Here is a 21,425-nt window from a genome sequence, read left to right as displayed (position 1 = left end):
AGCACTTAAAGTTATGTAAAATATTATTGTTAACCATACTTCATTTCAGCTTAAACTAAACTTTTCTTGTCAAATTTCTAACATCAATCAATTGGACTTGAAAATTTCAAAATTTTTATAGTACATGAAGCAATTATGCAGCTGACGCTTAACCTGAATATGTACGACGCTTTCCAAATAGACGCATTTCACATGTAGGTGTTTGGTACAACCTACCGCCGCATTTCTGAATTTGACAGTGTCAACACATAGAACGTGTCATCCCCCCTCCTAAAAACGTCAAAATTGATGGTGAAATTTTAACACTAGTAGAAGAAGATCCAAGCACAAGAAAAATTTCCTAACAGGTGAATGTGTCACAGTAGAAAGTTTGGTCAATGGCTCACCTAAGCAGTATTCGCCCGTTCCATTAAACTCTGTGCAAGGTCTGGATGAGTGTTATCCGGTGCGCAGAGTTGAATCTGTAGATTTATTTTAAATCCGGACATTGATGATGCTACATGTTTAACAATCATTTTATAAACCAATGAATCAAAAAAATTTTTTTAGGGAAGGAATTATACATTTTCACAATTTGCACTATTGGGACAAAAATAATCCTCATCAGAAAAAGAAAGTGAGTTTCCAAAGAAAATTTAGTGTAAACGTATGGATGGCAGTTATTAAAAATAACTTAATTGGTCCTCATATTTTACCGGATAACCTGAATGGCGAAAATTATGAAGCGTTTTTACGTAACAGCCTACAAGAGTTACTAGAAGATATCCCTTTAGCTAACAGACAACAAATAATCTTGCTGCACGACGGCTGGCGCACTATCGTCTAAGAATAAGGGAATTCTTAGACCAAACATTTTCAATAAGATAGATTGGAAGGGGTGGGCCAATACTGTGGCCTGCCAGATGTCCTAACTTAACACCGTTAGATTTTTACGTATTGGAAGAACTAAAAGAAATTGTAAATGCAACAGAAGTAAATACGTGCGAAAAACTAATTGGAATGATACAAAACGGATCTGAGATATTGCAAGGTTTTCTAATAAAATTACCAAGACAGAAATAACAAAACGGGCTCGTGCTTATACAAGAAATGGAGGTAGCTATTTTGAAAATGAATTAGTCAACTTACAGTACATGATTTGTTTTACAAGTTTTTCGATTTAACTGTAAGCATACTATGTATTTTATTATAAGCTGAGAAATAAAAATCCTTTTTTAATGGTAATTATTGTTTTGTTTTATAAAAACGAGAAAATAAGGCACAAATTTTAAAGAAGCTGCTCTCGAATATTTGGATATAAGTTAAACGTTTAATTTAATAAATGCTAAAACGTTGTACCTTATTTTAAAGAGCACAGAAAAGTATATTATATAAAATAATTTATATTGAACTTAATTTTCACTATTATTATTTTGTGTATGGGTCACTTTTAATTAAGACGCGACATTGAAAACCAGCTCTTATTTTTTTTTCTGAAAAATAAAAGAAATTTTGAAAAATAAAAAAAAATATCTCGAAAGCCATTAGTAATCGTATAGAGAGAGGTAAGTTATGTTTAGTTTATAACAAATTGTCGAAATTCTAATATCTTGAAGAACGTCCACCTACCAGTAACCCTGTATATATATTACAATATATATGTATAGAACAATAATAATAAATTTAAAATTAGATTTTCTCATGTGTTTAAGTAGGGTAGAAAAGAGCAGAAATAAATTTAAGAAATTCTTTCATATAATACTTTCTACCCTCATTACAGAATTATATTAAGTAGCTAAGTTATTTCAACTCTTAATTATTATAAATAGAAATTTTTCGTTCTTGAACTAACCTTTTTTCTTTCGTATTTTGTTTTTTTAAGTATATAATATTTTTTTATTTAACTCTTTAACTTTTAATTTGTTTTTAACAAATATATAAAACTTAAATAATATCTAGTTATTCTGGTAGAGGCCTTTTAATCAAAACAAAAAAATCTTTCAACAAATGGATTTATCAAGGCTGAATTAAAGTATTTCATAGAATTAGAACTCATTAAATATTATGTAGTCTTATTGCAGCATGACTGAAGAAAGTTCTCACTCCACAAAGAATTTTCTAAATTCTTCTTTTTACTATATTATTTCTAACCTATTAAATAATATATCGTAAAATGTGATATGTATTTTTTGTTATTAATATTTAATTTTTTAAACAATAATTCAATCATTAATATTTCAGTGTTCTATATAAACCATTTTTTAGTAGCATAAACCAAATATACTTCTTCCAAAATCAATGTTTATTGCAAGTTGATGTAAAGTCATTAAATTTATTTGTTTAGTTTCGTTATTATTACAACATAAATTTAAATATTTCTAATATGTTTATATAATTAAAAATTGGTTATTAAAGTTCAAAGTAAATAAAAAAGAAAGCAAAATTAACGAGATGTTTAGGGATTACTTAGGTAGATTACCAACATTCCTTCTGGCTAATTCCGTTATTGTTATGGACTACGCAAGCTGCCACAGACGGCGCATCGACAAGACATAAACTTCATCTCGAAAAAAGCAAGAAAGTTTCGACTGTTTAACTAGAAACATTACAGTTCGTTTCATTAAATATACAGTGGAAAAAACACAAAAATTAAATATAACTGTGCTGTGCTTGCCGGCATATCATTGCTAATTAAATCCTACAGAACTGTTGTGAGTGCAAGTGAAAGAATTTATAGACCAAGTACGACTCTTAAAAGAAAAGATATTAAGTTACAGTTTAATTAAGCCATTAAGAAAAAGATAACTGATGATAAGTAGACCAGCATGTCATTAAGTAGGAGAATAAAATACTGACAAATTCATACTTAGCAGAGGAGTAGAAATGCAAAGAGTACACAAGCTGTCGTTCTCCCTACAATAAAATGCAACACATTATTAAACCAATGCATTTTGTGGTTTTTGTAATAGCCATAACCAACCAGCCATCACTTTAACCAATAATTTGCAGCCTTTAATTTACTTTTTCACAAATTATTTAACTATCTGTATATAAAAATATATAAATTCATATCATATCATATTCATATCATTCATCTATATAAAAATTTAATAGAGTTAAATAATGAATTAAATAAGAGTTTAATAATGGTTAACCTCTTCATGCAATTAAAAGGTTATACAAGAAACACCTATCTAAAAAACTGAACAAATCACTGTTTTCGACAAAAAAACGGCCGGAACCTTTAAAAGATACCGCTTTTTAGTTTTTTTCTGGAAATATTTTGTTCAGTGTTGGCAAGTATTTTCGCTTTAATGAATCAAAATTTAAGCCTAATATATGTAAGCGACACACTTAGTCAACACCCACGATATGGTTCTGGAAATACATAGATCTGGTGTTGACTCTTTGCATTCAAAATGTTAAGTTTTCTACGTGGGTCAAAGCAAAAGAACAATTAAGATAAGAATAAATTAACACATCAGATTCATTAGCAGAAATGAAAGTACTTATAAGACAAGCACCAATAATTTTCCTTTCGCAAGCTATATTCAAGAGTGAGATCAAAAGTTTGATCCAGAACCAAATATAGAATTCATGTGTGTCAGTGGTATGAATTGGACCTATTGAAAGGTTTGAAAATAAACAGAGCCATTAAATCTCCTAGCTTGTAGTAATGACAGTTCTTCAGATGACGAACGATACCTTGTGTAATTGAATTGCGTAATAATAATTTCGTCCATGTATATGATCCTTATATTACATTCATTTTAAAATTGTGTCCTGTTCCCATTCTTGTTACAAATGTCCTACCAACATTTTTTTGACACCCCCATTCTCAGCGGACAATAATAGGCAAACCTCATAAATTAACTGAAAATCAGATGGCGAGTGTAACATTGGGAAAAGGATATTTGCAATAAAACTAATAGGAAACTATATTAGGTAAATTGTAAAATTGTAAATTATATTCTTGACTTAACGATAAAATACAATAACTTTACTAATTGTTCATTGTTTAAGTTTGTAATAACGTCATAATTAATATTTAATGTCAAATTAAATTAATCTAACCACTTAGTGTTATCCATAATAACATGAAACTATTCTTTCTCTCTTAATAATTTTCATAATCTATTTAAAAAAATCTTTACTTCTCACCTTAGCACCTGTATTTTTGATAAATATATTTTAAAGACAAAAAAGTTATATGCCGAAAATATAACCACGATCTTTATTACGTTTACTATATATTTCAAAATATTTTGTAAACCCTAATACTAAATCGTCACTATTCCTATTATTACAAAATAATTATATAACTTTTTGCTCAGTTCAACAATAAAAAAATGCTCAGTTAATATTAAATAATCATTTGATTTCAGCATTAAGTAAGATACAATGCAAACTTTATGTCTTAATGGTTCCAACACTAATTATTGTTAATTGTAAACTTGTAAAAATCAAAAAAAAAATAGTATTTTAGTTTATATTTCCCAGACCTTATAACATCTCTGTACCTTATCTTTAATCTTCTATACAAAAAAAAACTATTTTCATTTAAAAGAAATACTATACAAACTAGGCTTAAAATTAATGTTGTTAGAGATGAGTTACTGGAAATATTTTGTTTTAAAAATATGCCTTGTAGGTATATTTGTTTGTATGTAAATTATTGTGCTAAAATTTATTTTGGATACTAATTGGGACGATCCATGTTATTAAAAGCTGCTATTTTATTTGGATAAAATACGAAATATACCAAATAGTTTATAATTCTAAATCTCAGTTTTTCTAGGTAAGTCAATGTAATAGGAATATATAGATCTTACGTTAAGGTTAACTTGGAAATAAAATATATTATAATAGATTTAGAAATATTGTAGGCTAAAATTATAAAAATCTGTTAACTTATCTTTTTTTACAAAAAAAATAGTTACGCGTAATGATATAACCTAAATAAATTAATACCAAACACTGTCAATTTTATCTAATACAAAATAAAAATCAAAATTTACGCACAAAATATTAAAGTTTGAACTTATAAAAACACTAAAGTGTGAAAATTAAATCACATCAAAATAAAGTACTTTCTTTTTAATTTACACTGACAGAAGAGACAAGATTCTTAAAAGAATTAATTTTGTTTATCCGTAAAAACATATTTAAAATACGGAGTCATACATTTAAAAAACCTATTTATCGCTTTATACCATATTTTATGTAGGTAGTAATTTAGGATTAAAGTAAGTAATATATAAGTAAATACAATAAAATAGTAGGCGTACAAGTTAACTTATCTGATGATCAGTTCTTCAGATGATGAAGGATTTAACCTAATATAGTTGAATTGTGTAATAAAAAATGTATCCAAGTAGAATAATATTTTCTATTAATATATAATTATATTATATAATATTTTCTACAAATATATTACTAATTTTTCTACAAATGTCTTACGGAAAGGTTACCTTAGTGGCAGTGAGTAATAAAAAGCAAACCTTATAAATGTAACAAAAATCAGATGGTACTACCATGCAACAAGGAATTTTTAGGAACTAATGGCGGACTATATTAACTAAATTGCAAAATTCTAGATGATATTGTTGATTTAATGTTAAAATACGTTTAATAATTGTTTATTGTTTAATTTTATAATAACGCCATAATCAATATCTAGTTCAAAATATTCTAGCTGCTTAGGATCATCCTTAGTTTAAATTCGATATTTTATTAGCACAAATGTAGGTTTATCTAAATTTGAAAGTTAAATTACAATCAATATATTCATTATTGCTGTGTTTATTTTCTTGCTTATCTGGAAATTAGCACCCGGCAAGAAAGTGATTTTTTTGTTTATTTTTAAGGCTATATAAAAATATAACATTATTTTTTATCTATCTTAATAGATCAGTGATATTACTTGGGTGGTATTTTTTCGATCCTTTATTTTGGATCATTAACAGCACCCAACCTTAGTATAGTTATAATTGATACGATCCATGCTATTAAAAAACATGGTATAATTTATTTTGATATAACACGAAATATACCAAATAAGTCTAAATCCTGTAGTTTTTTAAGTAAGTAAATGTAATATGAAATATATAGATCTTAGGTTTAGGTTGATTAGGAAATATAATATATATTAAGTTAGTTAAATATTGTATGTTAAATTATGATAATCTGTGAGCTTATATTTTTTTATAAAAAAATACTTATACGTAATAATATTACCTGAATAAAACATTAATACGACACCGCCGCCAATAGAACGACATAAATACTGCTGTTTATCCTCAACACCAAACACTGTCAATTTAATCTAATACAAAATTAAAAATCAAAATTTACGCACAAAATAATAAAGCTTGAACTTATAAAAACACTAAAGTGTGAAAACTAAATCACATCAAAATGGGGTATTTCCTTTTTGAAATACACTGACAGAACAGACAAGATTTTCACAAGAATTAATTTCTTTTTTAAATACCCCTAAAGTTTGGACAAAAAGGGAATCATAAACTTTAAAAAATAATTATCGCCTTATATAACATGTAATATAAGTATTTAGGATCAAACATTTATTAAATTGTTTTGTTTACAATAAAATAGTAAGGCGTATTAAAAGTTAACTTGGCTGACGATCGGTCTCCTACGGAAAAAAAAAATCTTGTCTGTTCGTAGGTGCACTTCGCGGTCGCAAGAGGAAATCGTGTACCTTTGAAACTGCATCGGTCGCCTGAATCCGCCGCGTTTTGTTGCCGTCCACGTCCGAATACAACTATAGTTCAACTTGCACTACTAGAGATGTCGACGTCGGCCCGCATAGAAGCGTCGATGCACGCACGTGCGCCACTCCACCGCCGGTGCAAGAGAGAGACCAAAGGCGGAGAAAGGGGTAGGAGGACAACGGGGGAACAGTCATCGTTTCTCCCTTATCCCCTCTCCATGCCAATCCCCTCCACCCTACCGTTTTTAGGCCCTTGGGGACGCAGAAGGGACCATCGCGTCTTAATTTTGGACGACGACGGGACGGGGGTCAGAACCAGACGTACACGCTGCAGTCGGCGGAGGGAGGCAGCAGGGGTTGGGTGGCGATTGGAGGTACGTTGGGGATCCTCCTGTTGTACCCCCTCGATCAATTGATTTAACAAGCGGAGAACGGAGTTTTGTTTTTTCTGCTGCCGCTGCACGGGCTGATTTGTTATACGTGAAATGGATATAGGTGTGACGTGTATGTATGTAGATGGAAATGGTTTGTATTAGTAATCCTCGTTAATTTTCTATTTAGGATACTACTTATATATAATGGTACCTAAAAATTAATAAAAATACGACCAGGTTTTGTATATCAGTGTAATAATTTTTAATTAAATTTGGCTAAGTACTTTCGGTCTGTTAGGATCTTCAGAACTACTCTGAAAACAAATAAAAAGGTTGTGGAGTGACCAAATATCAAGAATAACAAAATTACATACTTGTTAGCAGAAAAACACACTACATCCACTATCGAACAAAGGTAGAGAAACTTTTTGGTTAAGTTCTTATATTGTAAAAGTTCTTATATTGTAAAAACGTTCAATATTTAAATTACTATTTCCTAAAATATTATCGCTCCTAACAATGGCGTTTTTTTCAATAAAATTCCTTCTATTAGTCAGGTATTTATTTATACTACGAATCCAAATATTTTAGGTTGGACACTAATAGATTATTATTACATAAGAATTAACCAAATTTTGTATTTATTTCGTTTTACGTGAGATCTGTTAATAGTTTTTTTCGTGAATATGCCCCACGGAAGAAATTTGTCGGAAGATATTCAAACAAAAATAGTTGATGCACAGAAGAGTGGTATACAAGTGGACATAGGCAAAATACTTAGCTTGCATAAATCTTTTGTAAGAAAGACAATTTCTAATTTTTAATACACGAAATTCGTTAAAGAGCATAAAAAAAAATGGTCACAAAAAAAATCAACCAAAGAAATTGAAATGATCATAAAAAATTGCCCAGTCTGCTCCCCATAAATCGGCAAATAAAACTTTAAGTGAATTGCGTGATGTTAATGTAAGTTCTAAGAGCCGCTAAAAAACTGCTATAATTGGCAGGAAGAATCAGAAGGCCCGACTCAGTTTTGCAAAAAAATATTTGCATTGGACAACCAATGACTAAAAAAAATTCTTTTTATTGATGAAAGTAAATCGAATTTATTTGGTTCTGATGGAATATCGTAAGTAGCTCGCCCCGAAAACAAAAGATTTGATCTAAAATATACAAAGCTTACTGTAAAGCATGATGGTGGATCCTGCATAATATGGGGATATTGTAAAACATATAATGCTACCATTATTTGCAGAATAATTTACCCTTGTCCAGGGTATCAGCAAGATAACGACCCTAAACATAAATCAAAGGTAATTCAAGAATTATTTTTATTAGAAAAGATTAGGGTTATGGACCTTTCTGTACAAAGTCCCGATCTCAACCTATTAAAATCCTCGGGGAGGAATCAACGAGACTGACATTAGATCAACAACAAAAATGATCTAATAAAAATTTTGCAAGAATCCTGGAATTCTATTGGAGAAAAAAGAATTGATGTCATTGCCAATAAGGAATACTTTACCCACTATGAATATTATTAGTATAGAAATAAATATTATGGTAAAACGTCTAGAAAAAAACATTGGTTTCTCTACTTTTGTCCCTAGAGTATTTTGTTTATTTAAATAAAATCTTTAAAAAATTTGCTGATTTTTATTATGTATAAAACAGAGAGAGCAATGCATCTCGGCATAGTCAAATAATATAAGTATCGAAACTAAATAACATGAAGTAATAACAAAAGTATCGAAACCTAATTTTTAGGTTTCGATACTTTTGTCCGATAGTATAATAAGGAACGCAAAATAAATGACATGACTTGATGTGCAAACAAAGGTTTTTAAAAGAAAATTTTCTAAATTGACCTACACTTGAGCTATGTTGCACTTATTTTAGTGCTATCCGGAAAATGAGGCCGGTCTAGAGAATGACTATTATAAGCTAGGCTTAAAATAAGTAACTCATAAGCTAGGCTTGCTTGCCTTTTTGTTTCTATTTTGGAAATGTGTTTGTCAACAAGGCTTAAGTCATATGCATTATTAAACACGACTTGTTTGATAATATTAGTTTAATAATTAAAATCTGTTGGAGACGTTGGAACAATTAAAAATCTATTAACTTAACAATTAAAAGGTGCCATTTTGTGTGATAGGTGATAATAAGATTGAAAGGAGATAATGTGGTTGACTTAGGTAGATTTTCGGAATATTTTAAAGGAGAGATAGAGTGATTGTGATATCAAAGAAAGTAGGCCTCATCGATTTTCGATTCCAAACGGAATTTAATAGATGGATGTCAATTATACAACCATAAAGTCTAGAAATGCCCAGATTTCTCAAAATAAGTTTCCTTTCGCCGCACTATTTAAAAAAAAACATAAAAAAGAGCTGAATTAGTTTTTTTAAAGTGATTTTTAAAACTTATATTTTTTCCGTAATGATGGTATTTTGTAAATGTACTTTCCTTGAATAGAAAACCTACTACGAGTTTATATATTTTTAATCGTTATTATTTTTTCAATATTGGCTAATTTTGTTATTGTTGCTTTAGTGGCAGTATAACCTTTTTACTTGTTGTCACAGAGCGGCTCAGAAAATGCTTAAAAACGCTTAGCCGACTTTAATTAAATTAGCTTAACTAATATTATTTTCTTTTTTTTATCAATTTAACAGGGTTTTTGTACCCTGGTCTAGAGGTCAAGAGAATTTTTGTTGTTGTTTAAGACCTTAAAATCAACACTGTCAGATGAACTTAACCACTTAGAAATATCTCCTGTAAACTGGTGAGTCTTGCAGGACTTTTTATGACATAACAAGATGGCGCCCAACGTGGGCCACGATGGGCTGTTCCTCACCACATAGAGCTTAAGGCACGATCTTACGTTGACGGGGCTAAGGGCGGCGAAATATTGTTATGGTAGGCTTTAGGGCTAAATCGTTACCACTGCTGGATCATGGACGGTGTTTTAGTTCTTTATAATTAAGCAGCCCTAAGAGAGATTTTTCAATGGAAACACGGAACACCAAATAAAATATCACCAATGGTGAAAACTACTTACGAAGTTTCGAGAGGCATCTAACACTATCAAGCTTCGAAAGATAACAATGGTTGAAAATGAAGAAGCACTAGTGAATATGAGTTTCAGGTGATAATTTTACTAAAAAGATAGTAAAATTATCACCTGAATTGTGGCGGAGAGAGATGATAATAGATTTGTTTAGTAGTGACGTCTATCCGTCAAAGCTAACAGCCCGATTGACTTTTGACGGATGAGGAACTGGAAAGATCCTCCAGATACGTCGCTAAAATGGTAGCACATGTATAAAGCTTGTGACATGGTAAAAATCGGAATCGTATTTCGGCCATCTTGCTTGGCAAAATTCACAGGAAGCTGACAGACAGTTGTTGACATTGACTAATAGGACATCATTTGTCATTGTCATACCATTTGACTTTGTTTTTATTTTAATGAATGCAAGCGTGGGTTGAGTTTGCCATTTGTTTTAAGGATGTTATTTTAAATTCACGACTTTTTTTCTAAAAAGGTCTCTTTCAATATTGAGAGTAATGTTTTAATTGATTTGCAGCGAACAATTCCAGGTTTCTGATAAGAAAATCTGATTTTATTCACTACTATTATGTTTTTGTATTGTCAATCCTTAGTCTTAATAAAATCAAATTCAGTTAATCTCAATGAAGAAGTTTCACTTTTCAAATATTTAATTTTTAACTTGATTATTAAAAATAAATATTACAAAATGTCTGGCCTTTCATTTTCTATTTAACAATTAAAAATTGCTTTAAAATTTTCCTGAAAATTTCCTTGATGTAAGAGTAGGTATATTTTAAATGGTTTTGAGAAACCTAGCAATGAAAGATATTTTTAATTTCCTTCAGTTCCCGTTAGAAGAGAAACATGGAGAGCGATATGCAATGTAAATTTTATTAGGACTTTGAGCTATTGAATTTCCTTTTGATCAGTTCTCTCCACAAATTTTAATAATGCTGATACTGCTGGCTTTACACTACAATACATATTTATTTAAACATTTATTTTGTCTTTTTTTCACATGAATCATTTAGTAAATTGATTTATAGGTTGCACTGCCTATTTTTTTATCTTATTTCATACTCCTACCACACTTCCTGTGTTCACTGAGATGAGACAGGTATAGAAACTAAAAGACCTGAGCACCTAAAATGGATCAGAATTAACGTTTTTCTTACAACTTGGGTTTTTTTAAGAGTTTCTTTTTATTTGATGTAAACATCTGTCCTTGAATTAAGTTTTTATAAATATTAGTATTATATTATATAATATGTTAAATATAATATGTTAATTATATAATATGTATATAGTTCCATATGGAACTATATACATATTACATGGATATGTTGTTAGTATTATAAGAGACCAACAAATATATACTATGTAAGTGATATATGTTTATACTAAAAAGTTGTTTTCATTTTCAAAGAGTTTATTTTGTGGATGGATATATTGTTTCTTTCGATAATACTCTGCTATATAATTTTTAATTAACTTTAAAAATTAATATTTAAATTATAATTTAAATAATTTTAAAATCTGCTTAATTTTTATTTAGGAAATAGATACAAGTACATATTAAAAAAGTATAATTCATGCTCTGTTGAATCTATGTTTTAATAAAATGAGGATATTATTAACCTTATAGGAATGCCTTTAGATGTAAATGAGAAAATAGCATAAAAATTTTGATAACCTTTTCTAATCTGTTTAAAATTAGGGTAGTTCAGTGCTAACAAAATACTTTTAAGCATTTTTAGATTAATTCTAATTTATATAATGTCTGTTATAATAGAATATTGTATATTATGTATATCATTTTAAATAATTTTTTTCAGGAAAATTAAATAATATATGTATTAAAGAAAAACATTGTTTTATGTCCATTTGCCCAATTGGTGATATGTCGTATACTATTGTTAGTACACTGTCGTAGATTATTGCAGTAAATTAACTCATTTAGATATGTAAAATAAAGCTGAGAAGTTTTATTTTTGATCAGTTCAATATCTGATGCTAACACCTAATCAAAAAGGCCCTTTTCTCTATACCTTTCACCATTTTAATTAGTCCAATTAGGCACGTCAAACTGTCAAGTTAGTTACAACAGTTTCCGTTGCCAAGTGAGAGGACGCTAGCTGATTTGTCAGAAGAATTTCTATCATTTTGTATGCAACCACTACTTCTCTATATATTTGTGTTCTGTAAGTAGTAGTTCAAAAGACATCCGGGCGCAAGACCGGAGATCGAAGAACTTCTCTCGTTACTTCATGGGTTTCGCCACCGTGGGCCCATCAAAACCCATAGATCACGAATAAGCAACCTAAAAATTACCTAGTAGAAAATATAAATACAAGCCAAATTGGAATAATTTGATGGCGGCGCCACTGGCGTCAGCCTTACTAAACCGGTTGATCAACTCATCTGCCGTGAAACCTTTTCCATGCACAGCATAATGTAAACAATAACAAAGAATTAAAGTAGTGATAACATTGATAGTATTTTAATGTAAAAGCTCGGCAAATTTTATAAAAAAAATCGAACGCATATATAGTTAAGTTATTAAGTTTTAGTTGTTCTTAAGAATTAGTAGTAAAAACAAGTTTGATATAATCAGAAATATAAAAAAAAATGGAAATAATCAGACACATAATAAACTAGCAAAAATATTTAACTACAGTTTTATTTTTTCCTGATATGCATTTTCAATTAAAAAAATATAATTTTTTTTTTTGATATTATACCTATTTGATAATTTTATTTTGATTTGTAATTTTTTTAGTTAAAACCATCTGCAATCATCACCAAATTTTAAAGAATATTTTTTCTTATCGGTTTTTTTGTAATAACATTTTAAGTACTTTTTTCTGCTAGTAAGTCAAGTGTTATGAAAGTAATGTTAAAAATATGAAAAATTAAAGACCTTTAAGACAACCTGACATGTATACGTCTGCAGATATAACATTATTCCCTTTTTTGTTCATATTTTTGTAATTATCATAAACCAGTCACCTAAGTTTTATCAGGAAGCAAAATACAGGGTGTCCATTTATAAACTGACACATTTTAACTGCTTATAAGTCGAGAACGAAAAATGACAACAATGTGCGGTTTTGACAGAATTTCATCAATATTAAAAATATTGATGAAATAATATTTATAAATATTTTTAATATTGATGAAATGGTGATGATGAATTTTATAGGTTTTTATTGACAGTGTTGCCAAGTTTCAAAATTTACCTGAAATAGGAGCAAAAAAATTGATCATTTTTAAAGGCCGATTTCTCAAAAATTTTAAGTGTAACACCCTGTACTTTTTAATTTCACATGAAAGCCTGTTAAATCCCCTTTCCGAAAATGTATAAATTGTCTTAAATTCATTATTTTTTTTTACAGAGCTAATTTTAGTAAATGACACCTTTTTGAAAATTTTTCTAGATTACATATTCGGTGATTGACGAACATTTTCTGGTTTTTGCCTATGTATCGCTTTAGCATGATCATAATTAAATAATTTGCGATATTGCCATGTCTATAAAAAGTATTTATGCTATGTATTAAATTACAACTATTTACAATAATTTTAACAATAAACAATTGAAGAAATTAATTTTAATATATAACTAATAAATTAGCTGCTGAATAAGACCCCCATTTTGCTCGGAACACAAATGTAGACAAAGAAATAAGTTGCCGAAGGCGTTTTGTAGCATTCGCGGTGTAATTTGGTTAAAAACGTTAATTATGTTGTTGCCCAGTTCATCCAAATTTCTTGGGGTTGGATTGTAGCAACGGTCTTTTACATATCCCCATATACAAAAACCTGGAATGGTTAGATCGGGAGAATAAGGTGCCCATTCGATTAGACCTGCTCGCCCTATCCATTTGTTTCCAAAAGTAATATCTAAGGAATTCCTTGCGACCCTGGAGAAGTGTGGTGGTGCACTGTCTTGCTGGAAGTAGACCGTGTCTAAAATTCCATCCTGCTGAAGTTAAGGATAAAAAAAGGTTTCCAACATATCGGTGTAATTGTTTCCATTCACTGTTGCTTCTTGAAAAAAAAATGCCCATAAATTTTAGATTTCGATACTGCACACCAAACGTTCAGTTTAGGAGAATCTCTTTCAAATTCGTTATACACTCGAGGATTTTCATCTCCCCAAATTCGGCAGTTATGATTATTTACTCGACCACTGATGTGAAATGTTGCCTCATTAGACAATATTAAATTGGTATCCGGCTCGTTTCTGAAAAGACCTAGTAGTGTTTCGCACATTAAATATCTTTTTTCAAGGGCGCGATTTTCTATTTTTTGGAAAGTTTGAATTTTGTAGGGTTTAAACTTAATTATTTTTAGAATTTTATGTACTTTACTTTTTGACATATTTGTCGTTTGAGCTATCTTCCTAATAGATATTTGGTTATTGTTTAAGGACAACACTTCTTTTACCAGCAAAATACTTTTCTTTTAAACTTTTCTTTTAACTGTTCCCTCCTGGGAAAATAGGCGTACCCAATGAAGTATAGAATTGCGTGAAGGTGGAGCTCTTTCAAAAATCAGCCTAAATCTTTTTCTCATCTGCGTAACTTTGCATTCACTAAATAATAACACGCAACGTACCTTTTCCCGGGTGGTAAACATATTAAAACCTTTCAAAATCTTTAAAAAATGCAAAAATACATATATAAATCAAATTATTGGGACTGCCCAACGAATGACGTTAAAAAGATTTGACAGTAGTTAAATCCCACAAAACAAATTGTGCAACTCACAGCGTCCTTGACACACTACAATTGTTATTGTTGTCACTTGATACCAAGAATGTTATACCTTGTGATACCAAGGGGTATTTATTGAAGGAAAATGTTCAAAAAGGTGTCATTTACTAAAATTGGCTCTGTAAAAAAAAAATTATGAATTTAAGACAATTTATAAATTTTCTGAAAGGGGATTTAATAGGCTTTCATGTGAAATTAAAAAGTACAGGGTGTTACATTTAAAATTTTTGAGAAATCGGCCTTTAAAAATTATCAATTTTTTTCCTCCTATTTCAGGTAAATTTTGAAACTTGGCAACACTGTCAAAAAAAACTCTTAAAATATTGATGAAATTCTGTCAAAACCGCACATTGTTGTCATCTTCCATTATCGACTTATAAGCAGTTAAAATGTGTCAGGTTATAGATGGAAACCCTGTATATCAGTAGTATTTTATTCACATGGTAAATTATTTTACTCACATAGTAAATTTTATAAAATACTTTTTGACCCTTAGAGGTCTACACCTTCCAAATTAACATGAAAAGCGTAGTCCTGTCTTGTGAGAGGTTCTATTTAGAATCACCCAGGCTAACTTTTTCCCTGTTGAAGGAATTTCACTAAAGAGCTTTTTACAACAAAAAACTGCAGATTGTTTTTAAAGAAAATCGATATTAATAATTTAGTATTGTTGTTTGGTTTATCCCGCAATAAACTTTCCTAATAGTTAGTTTAAGATTTTAATATGTAATAGATTTTAATATGTAAATGTCTGTGACTATGTTCGCTTATAACTTAAGAACCCTATTACACAATCGGATGAAAATTTACACAGGTATTATAGTTCTGCCCATTAGAAGTTATAGGCATGATTTTATTTGTAAACTTGCTATCAAGTTTGCAATGAGAATTGTCTTTTCACACGTGTCTTTACTGCCACGTGTGAATTACGCAAAAGGAAAACATTTATTATTAGATGGCGCCGTAACCACCACGTTACCTTCACATTATTAACAAATCCACGTATTCAAAGTGATAAACTGTCGACTTTTTTTACCCAGACTTTCTTCAAATCAAATAAATCTTTCGCCTTTTACTAAGGATGTTAGGTTCCCACCATTTCCTACCACGCGAGCGGAGCCGTGGGTTTGAGCTAGTCTTTTATAAAAAAAAAGTATATAACCTAACTAACGACATATTTAAAGAAAAATAGTGACAAATATTAGCATGTACAAGGAAAAATAAATAAATAAATCAATTAAAAGTATAAAATACTATATACATACAAAAAATACTACGCTTTATAAAAATACTAGTGGGTTTGCAAGCTGACTAATTCTTATAAGTGATATATTTAAATTTATATAGAAAGAAAATAAAGTGTTAGAATAGATATGTTTAAAACTTTTTATCATACTTAACTTGCTTGATTCTTATTATGTATTATATACTTTGGTGTCTTTGTATAAAACTGATATGACCTTAGTCCGATATCATTGCTTTAGCACTATAAAAATTAACGCTATATTACTAATATACTTTTAATTTATTAAATATAAAATATAAATCATGTATACAAGAAAATTCAACAAAAGTCGCACAACCTAATATTTTTTATTTATATAGATGTGTGTAGAGCATAATAAAATATAATGAAATACAACAACCAGAATCACAAAAAACGATATGTATTTAAAACACTCAATAAAGTATTTATCAAATGCACCGGGAGTTATAAATTAAAACATTCCGGCGAATAATTGCAGTGGTCAATGTGCAGCAAGACTACCAATAACGGGCAGGTGGTTGTGCTCGTGCCAAACAAGTTTCGTAAGTGAAAAAAAACGAAGAAGAAAAGATTTAATAATTATATATGGTAAAATAATGTTCCGAGGCGACTTCAGCCGTTTTTATCGTATGAATTGTGTGTGAGGAAGATTGATGTCATTAAACTTAACTTCTTAATTTAGTGGAACAGTATCAGGTGTTTTATATTAACCATGGTTTAATGTTAAGATATTGGATGCTGCTTACTAACAGTACACACTGGGTGATTTTCATAAATATAAACATATGATATGCGTCAATTATATTGCCGAAATAATAAGGAAAACCAAAATCCTTCAGCGAATGTCGCGATTTCTCTAAAAATTAATCAAGTAGTATTAAAATTAATCACGTAGTATTTTTAAAGAAAAGCATCATGCATCGTTTAAGGTATTACGAAAATGCGCAATCGGTTAGAGCCCGTTATCGTGCTCTTAGAGAAGATTTTGACCATCGTGGACGGCCTTCTGAGCTTGCAATAAGGCGCACAATTAATAAGTTTGAACGGGAGTACACTCTTCTGGATAATAAGCCACCAACGCGACAAAAAAGTGCAAGGACCGCTGAAAATATCGCTGCAAGATAAAGTGTTGACGCGAATAACAATGTGTCTGTTTTGCGCCGTCCTCAGCAATTAGGCATTTCACCAACGTCTCTGTGGCGCATTTTGAAAAAAGACTTGGGCCTACATATATATAAGATGGTTCTAACTCAAGAATTGAAGCCTGCTGACCATAGATTGCGAAGAAGGTTTACCGACGGGGCCCTGTTGCAGTTGGAACAAAATGCCGATTTTGGGAAACAAATCATCTTTTCAGATGAAGCCCATTTTTGTCTTTCTTCTTCTTTTCAGATGAAGCCCATCTTGTCGCAAAATTGCCGCTTCTGGTGTCAGAACAATCCAAGAAATTAGTACAGGTGCCATTAAACCCGTTAAAAGGGACTGTGTAGTGTGGTTTGCATGTCGGTGGAATTATCGGTCCATACTTTTTTGTGGATGCAGGGGGGCGTACTATGACAGTCAACGGAGAGCGCTACTGCGACATGATAACAAACTTTCTTTGGCCTGCAATTGATGGTGGAGACTTTGAACAGATTTGGTTTCAACAGGACAGAATAACATCACACACCGCTCGAGCCACAATTAATTTAATTAGACAGCGTTTTGAAGATTGAATAATTTCGCGACATGGCAATATCAATTCGTTTTTATTTTTTAGCAATTTAAACTTATATCATTCTTATTGGTAGACCCTATACTAAGGTAGGTTTACTTAAAACTGGTAATTTCGAAAAATATGTCATGAATTTTTATAAAGACCTTTTACCATGTGAAATAAAATGTTAGATTGTGACTCTCCATTTAACTGTTTTTCTATTAGTGAATAAAAAATAAATTAAAAATAATATCCAGGATATTTCGCAAAATCTATTGTCTTATATATTTTGAGTTTATAAACATAAGATGAAAGAAAATAACTATTATTACAACTTGCTTTTAAAAGAATGTAAGAATAAAAAAAAATTATACCCTTGCTAAAGAAATCTAAATATAATTTTCTTTAAAAAACTTAATATAAATTAAACTACAATTATTACCTTACGCTAATATTTCCAATATAAATGCATTTAAGTGATTATGATTAAATTATAGAATTATATCTTTTAAATTTCAAAATGTTAGTATAATAAACATTTAGTTCAAGTGATTCAATCCATTACAAGTTGCAAATAACTTTCAACTAGGAAGATAAGAAATGAGCAGTGGCTAGGTTATTGTTAAAATAACCTATAATAAAATCTTTAGTTGTATCAATATTATATATTTTTAAATGAAAAAGATAAAATATGTAGGGACATTTACACGATTAGAGTTTGAAGGCTCAGTGAACTAACTTTGAAGCTCACGAAGATAATATTTCTTCTGCCCTCTTAGTCATAGCGTTACAAGTCATTGTAAATAATTTCGGGTTTATATGAATAAAAATCTAAATCTATATATCTTTAAAATTTGACAAAAATTGTTACAGACTCTTAGCACAGAGATTTTATAGACCTAACTGTGCATAGCGGAAAGCATGGCTATTATTTGTTGCCAAAAATAACTAACATTGATCAAATTGGCTCAAAATCAAAATAGGAGGAGAGCGTTTAAATCTACTATTATTTAATTGGCTGATTTAGGTGAAAGCTAAAGTGATTGAGGATTTAAGAAAATATTAAACAACGTAATATTGTTAGATTATGACTATGTGAGAAGTACGTTTCTGTGACTTATCAGTGGCATAAATAAACATCTCAAGGGCAAGGTAGCCTAAAGTACAATGTTTGTTTGCGTTTGTGCAAATAGTTTAAACGGGTTTACTAATATTTCAAGTTTAGTGTACGTCGCCATGGCTATCTAATGGCGCAGTTTAATAAATGCCGAAACTTAATTTAAAAAATTATAAATTTTTATATTAAACTTTTTTATACAAACTTGTCCCTTTTTATTCAAAACAACAAGAACAATCTCTTACCACTTTTTTATTAATATAAAGTTAGTATACCCAACACTCCAATAGAAACCCATCTCCAATACATATTAAATGCTATTGTTTCCAATAAATTTATGGTTTTGTATCTATTTATATTTATGGCATGCAAAGGTGATTTTTTACATAAAATCTAAAAGACTTTAAAAACGGGTTAGATACTTAGCCATTAAATCTAAAAAAAGTAAAAATATACCTTAAATTGTCACAAGAAATTAATTTCATAAAAATCATCTATATAAAAGTTTCATAATATAAGAGGGTCACTTCACATTATTAAAAATTATTTTTAGAAAATCTTTGTTAAGTTAAATGGTTACCGTTTTTACAAAACTTGTTTTTAATTATCCCCAATTGTTTAACACACAGTCTTGTTCAGAGAATCGAAAAAGAATGACAATAAGACTAGGAACTGAATCCACGAATTAAACAGCAAGAATTTTCATTGCGCTTCTTTTGAAGTATTTACTGTTGTATCATGAGTACCAATTCTCTCAAATAGCCTCACAGAAAAAAATCGCAGCACGTTAAATCTGGGGAGCGAGGAGGCTAAGAAATAGGTCCATTTATCTGAACACTTATTACTTAAATGTTTATAAGCTTCTCGTCTAATATGTGGTACAGCCCCATCATGTAGGAATCACATATTATATCTCACATTTAGAGAAACATCTTTTAATAATTGTGGCAAATTATTTGAAAATCTAAATAAATTTCACCAGCCAGTCGAGGTGGAACAAAGTCGGGTCTAATAAGCATGCCATTTACCACGTTTAATATCTAATGAAAATCAATCTTAAAAATTATGAAATTTTGCACTCCATCTTCAATTATTGTGGCCTCGTCTGTATGTACAAGATTAATTTTCTAAAATCTATATTTCTTCTGCACTGAAAGACACTGGCAGAATACATCTCTTCTGGATGATTTTCAGATTGTAACGCTTGTACTCGTTGATAATCTCGTTGATAATAATAGGGATAATACGGTTTCTGGTCGTATTATCTTCTACACTTTACTATGAGAAGATTCAATTTAAATTGCTATGGCTCTAGTACTCATTATTTCAGTCGTCTTCAACCATTTCTAAAATGTCTTTCTCAATTTGTCACATTTCGGCTGTATTTTCTTGGTGCTCTCCATAAGTAAATATTATAGCCACTAGTGTTTTGTTTTTGTAAACATAGGCCATTTTTCCGCACAAAATAATCAGACAAATGAAATACGCCCTACTAAAAAACTGATATAACTGATCGAACCAAAGATTCATTCAGAGTTACTTAAATTTAAACACAGCTTGTATGATACACAGGGTGTTACATATTTCAAATAAAAACAAAATTGCCGGTTTATTGTAAAAGTGGGGATAAGCAAACTATTGTATTCAAAGAGCTTATTGAAAGAGCGCTTTCAACCCTTGCAGTTCATCAACAATTTAATATGTTATTTAGTGGCCTAGTAAAATGTTTTTAGTTTTTAAATTTAGTTAAATATGAGACCAAATGAAACTCTTAAGTCTTTTAAATTTTTTCTTTATGCTAACGCATCAGACCCTTTTTAGGGCGCCAGAAGTTAAGACCATATGTTAGGCCTTATATAGGCTCAAACGTTGGCATAAAAAAAATTAAAAGGCTTGGAGGTTTGTTTGGCGTCAGCTCTAACTAAACTTAAAAACTAAAATTCATCATCAATGATTCTTTTAACTGGATTCCAAATATATCTAAACGTCAAAAAGATAATTTCCGGTTTCCCTGGACTTCCGAGTTTGTTATATTTATAAGTAAAGCCGTTTATGACAATTTGTGCGATTAAGGCAATAATTTAATGCTCAATTTAAGAATATCCAAAGCCTGCTTTGCCCGAAATCGATCGGCGTTGTTCGTCGTAAAAGACCCTGTATTTATTATGTTTTATATACAGGTTGACTAATTTAAACCAAAATTGTTAGTACTCAACATACGTAATTTAAAAATATTTAAATATATTAATAAGCCAGAAAACTATAACAATCACCAATTATTATATAAATAATCTTTTTAAGATTGCATTCGTAAAAATAACATGAAATGTTATGTGTATTGGCACCCGCAGCGTATTGTGTTGGCCTTGGCAGTGAACTTGGTAGTCGTACTTTAATCGTCGCGGTAAGACATACACATACAATAT

The 21,425-nt window shown here is 30.0% G+C and overlaps 1 protein-coding gene and 1 long non-coding RNA gene across 13 annotated transcripts in view; one reads left to right on the top strand and one right to left on the bottom strand.

The window, feature by feature from the left end:
• Positions 1-21,425, bottom strand: part of LOC126745199 (zinc finger protein 574-like) — a 250,094-nt gene that overhangs the window by 148,701 nt on the left and 79,968 nt on the right. For 2 of the 12 annotated variants that reach the window (XM_050452932.1, XM_050452933.1), the window contains exon 1: positions 6,701-6,985. The exons of 8 other annotated variants lie outside the window; for them this stretch is intronic. The gene's annotated coding sequence lies outside the window, so the exon portion shown is untranslated. Of the gene's footprint in view, positions 1-6,216; positions 6,305-6,700; positions 6,987-21,425 lie in introns of those variants that run through there. 2 more of the 12 variants (XM_050452934.1, XM_050452930.1) reach the window with 2 other exon arrangements.
• LOC126745202 (uncharacterized) lies at positions 8-1,224 on the top strand. The gene is made up of 2 exons (XR_007663462.1): positions 8-425; positions 550-1,224. It is a non-coding gene; the product is annotated as an uncharacterized LOC126745202 (long non-coding RNA).

The sequence above is a fragment of the Anthonomus grandis genome, chromosome 15 (assembly GCF_022605725.1).
Source record: "Anthonomus grandis grandis chromosome 15, icAntGran1.3, whole genome shotgun sequence".
NCBI classification, from domain to species: Eukaryota; Metazoa; Arthropoda; class Insecta; order Coleoptera; family Curculionidae; genus Anthonomus; species Anthonomus grandis.
The sequence above is the reverse complement of the archived record's forward strand: the minus strand, read 5'-3'. Positions and strand labels throughout refer to the sequence as shown.